The following is a 10006-nucleotide window of genomic DNA, read 5'->3' on the forward strand; positions in this document are numbered from 1 at the left end:
CTATTTCCTACTGAACTGGAACAACAGTCAGTCAGTCAGTCAGTCAGTCTGCACTCGCTGTTGCAGTGTTCTGTACGTATTGTGTTTATCTACCCTGGCGGCTGGTATGGATAGGGAACGAGGTTTCAGTAGTGAGTGGATAGATAAGTATTTCTTTATCTTAAATGACGGAAAGGCACATTTCGTAATATGTAGAAAGGAACTTGGATACATTAGACATTACAATGTTAAAAGGCATTTTAATTCAACACATGCTGAACTTTATGGACCAGAAAAGTTATCCGGTTCCGCTCGTGAAAAGGTTGTAGAGGAATTAAAATCAAAATTGAATTCAGAAAACTTTCCTTCATCATCGTGTGTTAGTAGAACAAACTTGGTTCGTATTAGCTACAAAATTTTGTGAAAAAATTGCAACGGCTTCAAAGGCATTTACTGATGGAGAATTTGTGAAAGACTGTCTCATAGCTGTTGCAAAAGAGATATGTCCGGAATACGTTAATGCTTTTCAATCTTCAAGTTTGTCCTGTAATATTGTTGCTGATCGCATATCAGAAATGGGAGGAACTTGGAGGAACAACTGATAGCAAGAGTGAAAACTTTTACTTATTACTCACTAGCTCTTGATGAAAGGACTGACCTCAAAGATACAGCGCAGCTAGCAATATTCTTAAGGGGTGTCGATTCATATTTCAGTGTTGATGAAGATCTTATAGATGATATAGATGATATAGATGAGCCAAGTTCGTGTTCATTTTGAATAAAATGAGATGCATATTTATATTTAGTTCTATTGAATTTGAAGTCCGAAACGTGTTCTTAGTATCCTGTTCTGGAATTTCGTTTACTTTGTCCTATGCATTTAGCTTTGCAAGTTTTACATTGTAGCATATTATAGCCTACGCCTTCCTTGTTATTTCTATCAGATTTATGTAAATGGTTGGTGATATTATTGTTGATTTTATTATTAGCTGTTTTGTATGCTAGTTTTATATTCTCTTTTTGGAAGAAATTAGCAAGTCTGTTTGAAATTATTTTTTAATATGTAAGGATGGACCATGTTCTTTTTTTTTCTTTTACTGATTTAGATAATGTGGAAAAGTTTTCTTTTTTATGTTCTTTTTTTTTTGAAAATGAGTTTTTTTACCATTGTTCTATTATAACCATTTTCTTGTGCATTTCTTTTTTTCTTTTCCCATTATACAAATGTGATATGTTAAGTCGCTGATGGAAAAATAATAAATCCACTTAATTGAATTTCAAAGATTTATCTGAAAATCCCCTCGAAATGAATTGTAAAAAGATGTATAGTATACTTCGGTAGATCATAAATGTTTGGCACTACCTGTTGAGAACATTTGGAGTGAAATATAACCAATGTAAAGTTGTTACTCTTGGTAGTCCCCTATGGAGTGTACATTTCAACTAAAGCCTACATAAAGAGTACTAGAATGACTTAATATACAGGGTGTTTCCGAGGTGGTGTTACAAACTTTCAGGGATGATGGCGAAGGGCACATGTATCAATTTGAGATAAGAGACCATGGTCCGGAAATGACCGAGTCGAAAGTTATAAGCAAAAACAGTTGTGTGGAAATGAAATTGTAATTTGGCACTATGTGCCCTTCTTCCCTTAACTTTTGGAACAGTCGTGGAAAAATGATATGGACCGAATGTCTCCTACGTGGATACTTAGCCCGATACAGTCTGTGAGCTTGTCTACTGTTCCCATTGGCTCATCCGTATTCGAAAATTAGGTCTGCTTATTCTGCTCTCGTGTACTCTTCCATTTCACTAGGACTGATCGACTGGACACTGCAACTTGTACACATACACTCCTGTCTACAGACCATGTCCGTTACACATTACGCTATCTTCATTGCTTTAGTGTAGATTCCTGTCCCCATACCTCAGACAACGCACTGAATGGAATACTGTAAGTAGACAACGTAAACAACGTGAGATGAATACAGTATGTGTAAGATGTAAAGATAAATACACATAAATAAGGTGTACAGTGGAATAAAATTATTTAATATCCACAGAACTATTTTTGCTTGTAACTTTCTACTCGGTCATTTCTGGACCAGGGTTCATTATCTCAAATTGATACATGTGCCCTTTGCCACCATCCCAGAAAGTTTGTAACACCACGTCGGAAATACCCTGTATAAAGTAGTCACAATAACACTGCACTACAGGTTCGAAATCGACTCTCTCACTTACTACCGCACTGGACACGTAGCACCACAGTTCAGCACTGTTGCTGCAACCAGACGGTACAGAAAACAATTCTACCCCTTCCCTTTGACGTCATGTACAGTACTCGAGTCACATGTAGCCTACGCCGGTATCATGTTTACGAAAGAATTGTTGCATCTCTACTCACAATTAACATGATAAGATGACCAGAAGGCTTTCATGGACAAGCGTACATTCTTTGTTCGTCAGAGTTTATCAAGTTCAAATCTAAAATGAGCTCATAGTCGATTGGTAAGATGTATAAAAGTTATCAAAGTACCAGCCGCCGCATTAGTAGTTTCGCTTTTGTTTACGTTCATTAGCCCGGTTTGTTGAACCGTTGCACGGTAAGGGAGGAATGAAGGCTCTGCAGTTCACAGCTCGAGAACGCTGTTCAACATCGTCTACTACGTAAAACACTCAATTTTCATTAGGGTACTTACCATTTCTAACTTCTTTACTCTTCTCTTTACTACTTTTCTTTTTATTGGTTTATTTTATTCGTCATCCCCTTAACACTTAACTAATTATTCCTCGATCTTTTCCTCATTTTCACTTTAGTTACACTTAACGATCGAATCCTCACATTTTTAGTTTAGATTAGGCCGCTCAAATTACACAACTGAAAAATACTGCAGAATAAAGGATTTTCATGGAAAACTTATCTGAAAAAGAGGGATTTTGGGAAGGTCAAAAGAAAATTTCCTAATGTTACTGTTCCACATAGCAACAGATAATAAATACCTTCGAAATTCGTGTTACCAAGGCAAAACACAGTTTAGGCTTTTTTCCAAGTTTGCACTATCTGTATCGATGTACAGAGCAAGTAAAAATGGTAGACCCGATTTCAGTAATTTATTGTGTGAAATATAATGAAAATGATCATGTTGTACTGTGAGACGTGTGTTTTGAAAGCTAAAATTTCAAAGTTTTCTTCAGACACATCATAAGTGTTCTATGTGAGCACCCTCCGTAACATGACATATATCAAGCCGATAATCAATCTCCTGCCAAACCCTTTGTATCAGGTCACGGTATTTCTCAGTTATGGCTGCTGTGATGTGGGCGCGTAGGTCGTCCAGTGTCATTGGAAGTGATGGTGCATAAACATGATCCTTTACAAAACCCCACATGAAGACATCACATTGGGTCAAATCGGGAGAACGAGGTGGCCAACGAAGCAGATGCGCATCTCTCACACATGTACGGCCTATCCACCGTTGTTTCAATGCCCAATTGAGATGGTCCCGAACGCTGCCATGGTAATGCGGAGGGGCACCATCCAGTTGAAGAATGAAGTCTGCACTATCCTCTTCAAGCTGCAGGAGGAGCCATCGTTGCATCATATCAAGGAAAACATGCCCTGTCACAGTGTGTTCATTGAAAAAATAGGGTCCATAAATATTTGCATGGGAAATGGCACAGAAGACGTTTAATTTGGGGAAATCACGTGTGTTTTCCACAAGTGCATTGAGATTAGGAGCTTCTCAAATTGTCACATTGCCTGAAAGGTGGAAAACCTCTTCGTCACTGAAAATTAACCTTTCAGAGAACCCATCCACTTCCAGTGGGAGCTCAGCACAGAAGGACGCTCGCAAAGCTTATTCTGTGTCACCCTGCACAGACGAGGACAATTCTTGCGCCCAAAATGGCGTGTGAACATTGAACTTGCGTGCCATCTGATGATAAGCAATGAAATTTCTTCAAGATTGCATGTGAACGAACGGAGCTAGGTATTGTGTCATTTTTACTTGCTATTGTAGTGTGTAGGCCTATTGGTAATTCGTCTGTGCTGTGTATTTAATTGCGTTGAAAATGGAGTGGTTCAGGATTGCAGTTGAGTGTTTAAACGACACATACAATGAAGAGACTTGTTAGCATAATACAAAGTCTCCCAACTATGATAATAAGCATGCTAGAAGAGAAGCACTGGAGAGGATTTCTGCGGCATTGGAGAATATTGGGCCCTCATCTGCCAATGATATTGTAGCGAAAATAAAGAGTTTATGAACTACGTTTGTGGCTGAATTAAATAAAATAAAACAATCCAAGAAGAGCGGAGCAGGATTAAGATAAATATATAAACCCTCGATTTGGTACTCTGAGAAATTGTTTTTTCTTGGAGGATCATGTTATGCCAGGACGAGGAACTTGCACTGCAGATTCTGATGATGTAATGGTAAGCAAATTAGGTTATTATGAAATATTTTGTCATTTAATTGAATATAATATAATTATTCTAATAGATAAAAAGAGTATTACGGAATCCACACGGGCATTGTGATTTCGATATGGAAATATCACCGCTCACACAGGTGACATTTTCTCAATGTTTGTTTTTCTGACCATATGGACAATGGCGAGTGTATACGCTAGTATACACGCACTGTCGCAGTTTTAGACCTAGGCCTAGGTTCATTACTATGTACTTGAAATCAATTTATATGATTAATCGAAAATGCCTATTGAAATAAAGATTGAAGCAGTAATCAGTATGTAGTTACTTATTAATATTGAATAATTTAGGCCTATTTAATTGAAACTGGTCTTGAATTTTCGAAAATAATGAAAATTGAGTTTGTTTTGCACAAAAGTGTTTTCGAAGCCTATGTAGTAAAACAATTACACAAATTATTCATTTTTATTTAACTTCTGCATGTGATATGAGAAATGTGTTGGCAGAAGAATATTAATGCAACTGGAATAATTTGTATTTGCAATAGGATATTGAAACTGTGCAAATTAACTCTAAAATTATAAATCGAATAGAGCTTAATCTTTCTATACTAATATATTTCAATAAATTTAATTATTTGTGTGAGTTTATCTCATTTCTAATGATCTTTAACTTCCACCATTTTAGGACGACTCTCAGTCAACTTGTTTTGCACTTGATACCGAAGACTCCTCACTTTTTGGAGAGTGGCAGGCTATTGAGGAAGAGAATGAGCCCTTACAACCACTAATGTTCCATCTACCAGTAGAGCGGCGTCTACAAATGGAGTGTCAACAAAGAAGAGGAAGAGAAACAGCGACATGAATGGCAGCTTAGAGAGAACCATTTTGAACACTGCAAAAGATACACTTGACAACAAAAGAAAGCCAAAGAAGCCAAAACTGATTTAGATACTCTGAGAGAACTTGTCTCTGCCACACTGAAGGGGATCAAAAGTAAGAGAAGAGTTTTAACCCACTTCTGAGGTTGGGGCACCTGGAAGGCAGAGTTACATTACCCCGATGATGTGATAGGATAATTATGATAATGTGGTGCCAGGAGAGGTCTTAAATCTAAACTTAGGCTAACCAAAATTCCAGACCATGGACGAACACAGGAATAATCCCCTTAAATCTAAATGTAAAATATACAAAACATTGGTAAGGCCAGTGCTAATATATGGTTGTGAAACTTGGAACCTGTCTCAATCTGACATCAATAAATTGGGCTCCTTTGAAAGAAGATATTGCGCAAAATATATGGACCCATAAATGAAGGGGGAGAATGGAGAAGTAGGCACAATCATGAGCTATACCAACTCTATGGGTATCCAGACATTGTTACAGCCATAAAAATCGAAAGATTGCGTTGGGCTGGACATGTATACAGAACGGATAATAGTGAAAACCTTAAGAGAGTCATGGAGTATTAACCGGAAGAAAGAAGAAGTGTTGGATGGATGGAATAATTGAAGACTTGAGGAAGCTTAGAGTTAAGAGCTAGTGGATGGTGGCAAGAAATAAGGAGTCGTGGAGGAAAATCCTTAAGGAGGCCGAGACCCGAACAGGGCTGTAGTGCATATGATGATGATGATGATGATGATGATGACATGTTCTATTACGATCTCGAATAACTCAAATAATGTTACAATAATGTCTCCAGTTGCTTGATTGAATAAGTGATATTTTAATAATGTTTTGAATGACTGACTAATTTAATCGTATATTTCAATATATCTCAAGTTAATGACCAAATTACGCAAATACCTAAATTAAAAATAGACCTATATTTCAATATGGTGTCAAATGACTCGATTAATCGTGTTTCAATAATGTCATAAATAACTAACTAAATTAATATCTTTCAATAGGTCTCGCATGACCAATGTACTAATTAAACAAATGTTTCAGTATCGTATGTACAGGAATGAAGTGAAAAGTCACATTGTGCTAATTAGTATTGCAGATACTGTAGTTTCATGGTCCTGTGGGTGTCCAGACACCATGAATTCATATACGTAGTTGGCTTACGCTAGAAACACGGGATATTAAGTAAAGTAGCAAATTAATGTAACTCTCTTTTACAAGTACTTCTCATTGCACAAGCAACATAATTATTTTCGACAGAACTAGAATTATAACTGCTAACACAACTAACTTCATTCTGGTTGCTAAGATGTTTCCAGCAGAGATTACCGAGTATCTGCACTAAACTACTCTTGAAACCAAAAGCAGGATGCTCCAATATATCCAATAGTATATGGTATAGTATATATTATAGTATACAGTAGGCTATAGTATATGGTATATTATAAGGTGTAGTATATGTTATAGTATATAATATAGTATAGTGTACAGTATAGTATAGTAAAGAGTATCTTATAGTAAATGTAGTAAAGTATACAGTATAGTCTAGTACAGTATAGTATAGAGTATCGTATAGTATATATAGTATGGTATACAGTATAGTATAGCATATAATATAGTATAGTATGGTATAGTATAGTATAGTATATATAATATAGTATAGTATAGTATAGTATAGTATAGAGTATCGTATAACATATATAGTATAGTATAGAGTATCGTATAACATATATAGTATAGTATAGAGTATCGTATAACATATATAGTATAGTATAGAGTATCGTATAATATATATAGTATAGTATACAGTATAGTATAGTATATAATATAGTATAGTATAGTATAGTGTAGTTCAGTATCGTATAGTATATACTGTATAGTATAGTATACAGTATAGTGTAGTATATAATATAGTATAGTGTAGTATATAATATAGTATAGTGTAGTATATAATATAGTATAGTATAGTGTAATATAGTATAGCATAGAGTATAGTATAGTATAGTATAATATAGTATAGCATAGAGTATCGTATAGTATATATGGTATAGTATACAGTATAGTATAGTATATAGTATAGTGTAGTGTATGGTACACTATAGTATACAGTACAGTATAGTATATAGGAGAGTATAGTGTAGTGTAGTGTAGTGTAGTGTAGTGTAGTGTAGTCCATGTATTGTGGGTCCCTATCACCACGGCATGGCGCGTCCTCAGGTTGCGGATAGAGGAGACGGCCTCCAGATATGGAGGGTAGCTGCGAATATATTGAATAAGCAGTCGTGGACAGCCGATAAGGGGTGGTCCTCCAGCTTGGGGGTTGGACGAAGGGCTAACAACCCATGGCCGTAAAAACCAGCTTGTTACGAAACCATACAATAAGCCTCGGAAATGAACCTCCAGGTTTTTTAAAAGCCATTTATAAGTAGGTATATTATAGCATAGTATAGTATAGTGCAGTATAGTATAAAGTATAGTATAGTGTATAGTATAGTATGTTATAGTATATAGTATTATAGTATATAGTATAATATAGTATAGTATAGTATAATGTATTATAGCATTGCATATAGTATAGTATATAGTATAGTACGGTATACAGTTTGGCATACAGTATTATAGTATAGTAGTATAATGTACAGTACAATATAGTATAGTGTGGTATAGAATATATATATATATATATATATATATATATATATATATATATATAGTATTATAGTATAGTATGGTATATGGTATAGTATTATAATATATAGTATATACTATAGTAAAATATAGTATATAGTATAATATAGTATAGTGTGGTATAGTATAATATATATGTATTGTATTATAGTATGGTATAGTATAGTATAGTATACTATATACAGTGAAACTTCTTCTTACGGACACCTCATACACTCCTCATATACGGACAGATTTGTATTTCCCAACTAAAATAATGATAATTTTAACTCTCGTTTACTGACACTCTCAGACACGGACACGGACAGCTGTTTCACGGTCCTAAAGCTTGCTTTACCTCCTGACTGCGGACAGAACTTGGCTTTCAAGACCTAGTGTGTTACAAAAATAGACAATTTTGATTTGAGAACTGTACAGAAACCTTAACATGAAAGAAGACAATAAGGGTCTCGTAGGCTTCCACTAGCCACAGTGACGTATATATTATGCAAATCTAGTCTTTCAGGTAAAGCTCCCTGTAAAGCAGATTTGAATAATTTCAAGGGAAAAATTGTTGGGGGGCCAGGTATCGATCCCGGGAACTCTGGTTGAACGTACCAGCGTTCTACCAACTGAGCTACTCGGGAACTCCACCCGACACAGTCTCAACTTTTCCCTTTATATCCACACAACTCGCATGGGCTGACGAAATGCCAGAGACCCACATCGAGTGCACACAAACTCTGTGTTACTTGGAATTGTGGTTTTATTTAGGCTCTAAAAATAGGCTTTTTTTGTTAAAGATTCAACATTTATTTAATGCAAAATTCTAGTATTAAAAGAAACTTCCACGCATTTCACTTTTTAAAAGGGTACAAATGCATACACAAAATGAAGACATTCTGTCTTTAAGTTAGTGTTTTTCATTCAACAATCACATTTCCATAATATGCTTCAGAGTAGATGATGTGCACCTACTGTAGCTAAAAAGGAAGGGGTTTGTCATCTGTCTTGGAATGTAAGAGAATGCTTATTGGGGTACAACCCAGAGAGTTTGTGTTAAATTGCCGACAGACAGAGGAAGATATAATAATAATAATAATAATAATAATAATAATAATAATAATAATAATAATAGTTTTCCCGCAGGAGTTCTTTTACATGCCAGTAAATTTACCGACATGAGCCTGTCGCATTTAAGCACACTTAAATACCATTGACCTGGGGCGGGATCGAACCCGCAATCTCGAACACAGAAGGCCAGCCTTATACAGACTACGCTATCCAGGCCAACTGAAAGTTGGAATTTTAGGATTGAAAGATTGTAAGAATGAGAAGGGGTGGCCCAGATGTGGTTCTCTATTGTGTTGTTCACTGCTAGGAAGGAGTTGTTACCCATCTTGGAATGTAAACGGTACAGAATGTTAAGAAAAACAGTAAACAGTTACGAAAAATGATGCACAAATTTTTTAAAACTTAATAATAGGCACTAACGTCGAAATAGACATTTTTAGGCACTATAAGACCCCTTCATTTATACCTATATTTTCATGAAAAATGTAAATATTAAATCTCAAGCCTGTATGTATTAAGGAAAAAAAAATAGATTTTTGCCTAAATTCCGCTCTATACTCATGAGCTAAACTTTTATAGTAGTTTACTGGATTACACAGTTCATAATTTTGGTTTGGCTTTTCGAGGGCTTGTTTTGGCCCATTTTGCATCCTATAGGTAAGGTGACCGTATTTTCTGAGTCCGAACTCAGGACAGATAATTAGGTCTACAGCTTCTCCCTGAGCTGTTGGGGTTGAAATTGAAATGAAACACTCTTGACTTTAGTTACTTTATGTATTTACCTCTAAATATAACAATTAGAAATAATAATCGTAGGTAGTTTGAATGAAAATTATTAATTACAAAAAAATTAGATTTATTAAAGTTCGTAGAAACTGCAGTTCCATTTTAATCTAAGTTTGCCGTTGAAGTAGTGGATGACGTTGATGCTGTGTACCAATAGCAC

The sequence above is a fragment of the Periplaneta americana genome, chromosome 7 (genome assembly GCF_040183065.1).
Source record: "Periplaneta americana isolate PAMFEO1 chromosome 7, P.americana_PAMFEO1_priV1, whole genome shotgun sequence".
In the NCBI taxonomy this organism is placed as follows: domain Eukaryota; kingdom Metazoa; phylum Arthropoda; class Insecta; order Blattodea; family Blattidae; genus Periplaneta; species Periplaneta americana.